At 33.7% G+C, this 1557-nt stretch overlaps 1 long non-coding RNA gene across 1 annotated transcript in view; it reads right to left on the bottom strand.

The window, feature by feature from the left end:
• Positions 1–1173: 1173 nt before the first annotated feature.
• Positions 1174–1557, bottom strand: part of LOC140938655 (uncharacterized) — a 709-nt gene continuing 325 nt past the window's right edge. Inside the window, exon 2 of the long non-coding RNA XR_012165550.1 lies at positions 1174–1377. This is a non-coding gene — a long non-coding RNA (uncharacterized lncRNA). The remainder of the gene's footprint in view (positions 1378–1557) is intronic.

The raw sequence follows: 1557 nt of genomic DNA, 5'->3' as shown, positions 1-1557 counted from the left end.
AACAACTGTGCCACCTTGCTTTTAATGTGAGGCGACACAATTAAGCATTTGCCAGTGGTTAAAAAATAAAGTATAGATTTTGAGCCTGGGTTTTATGTTATTATTAATTAAAATGAGATATTCATTGCTCACGGGAGGTTAAAAATATATTAAATATAAATATTTAACGTTTTACTGGCGTAAAGGTATATTTGGTTTTTTGTTTGTTTGGTATTTCCCTTTTTTGTTTTACTTTTTTTGTTTTGTTTTGTTTTTTCATTGTTATTGCTCACCCGAGGTTACAAAGGTAAAAGTATTAATATGTTTTAGATAAACCTAAGTAATGTGTTGTAGCATTTTAGAGAGGATTATGCCTTTTCAAAAGCTTGACATGAACTTAAAAGAGGGACTTCTGAGAGCTGGGCCCTGGTTCTCACATGATTAAGACTGGTATATTATAACGTCAAATCAATATAGACGATAAAGATTCTACTGAGTAATTGAAGATGTTATCAAATCCATGACGAAATTCCTTTTTCTGTTTTACTGCTTCTCATCACTTTTCAGTAGCGGATATGTAAGAAACAGTCTTTGATCCTAAAATTCAAGCTGAAAGTTTCTGTTCAACAATCGTGATTATCTATTAACAAATTGAAGTATAAATTAAAAATCTATATTCTTTTGTGTTGTCATCTGCGGGATAAATTAATTTCTTATCAACGTCATATAAGACATCCCAAATGTAATAGTCCAATTTGTCCTTTGTTTCCACGCAGCGGTGCGGCAGCCTAGCTGTTTAATTCATGCATGAGTAAACGTAAAGAAATAAAGAACGAGTCTTTCTCTGTCTGTTCGTTGCTATCGGTTTTCCCTTTCACACGAGAACGGAAGTCCTAAAGATCCTCAGAGTGAATAAGTTTGAGAATGGATAGCAATCGCTCTCGTCAGTGGAGACAGCCGTTACTATTGTTTTTAAGCGATATACACGTAATGTGGACAAGTCCTTAGTCATTGATAATACACGGAGAAAAACCTTTTGTAGCAAGGGAGAGAACAAACAACAAATTAACTCAATCCATGCATGTATGGTGTCGCTTCCGAGATATCAACCCGGGCCGCATTTTCTGTTCCAACCTTTATTTCTATTCCCTCTCAAGCCTACACATACGCCAAAAAAATACGCTTTAACACAGCCCAAGTTTCATAGCATTTTATTTCTTACGCCTTTAAACTATTAACATGACAAGGTCTGATACAATCGAATGTTTCATTTCTTCCTGCTTTCCCCGGCTACTCTTTCCAACGATGTTGTGGTCTAGCTTTGTCTTCTAATACCAGGTCACAATCTAGTTTACGGGCAGCTGCACAAACACTTCTTCGGTACATTGGCGCCATATCCTATAAGGAAAAGATGTGTTTAATACCTGTGGGAGGTAGTCTATTGATAGGTTTAATTATTATTGTTATAATTATTACTTATGTATGTATTTATTTATTTATTTACTTTTATTAATATTTATTTTATTATTATTATTATTATTATTATTATTAAATTATTACTTGAACTTTTCATAGGCA

The sequence above is a fragment of the Porites lutea genome, chromosome 5 (assembly GCF_958299795.1).
Source record: "Porites lutea chromosome 5, jaPorLute2.1, whole genome shotgun sequence".
Classification (NCBI taxonomy): Eukaryota; Metazoa; Cnidaria; class Anthozoa; order Scleractinia; family Poritidae; genus Porites; species Porites lutea.
This window is presented reverse-complemented; position numbering and strand designations above follow the sequence as displayed.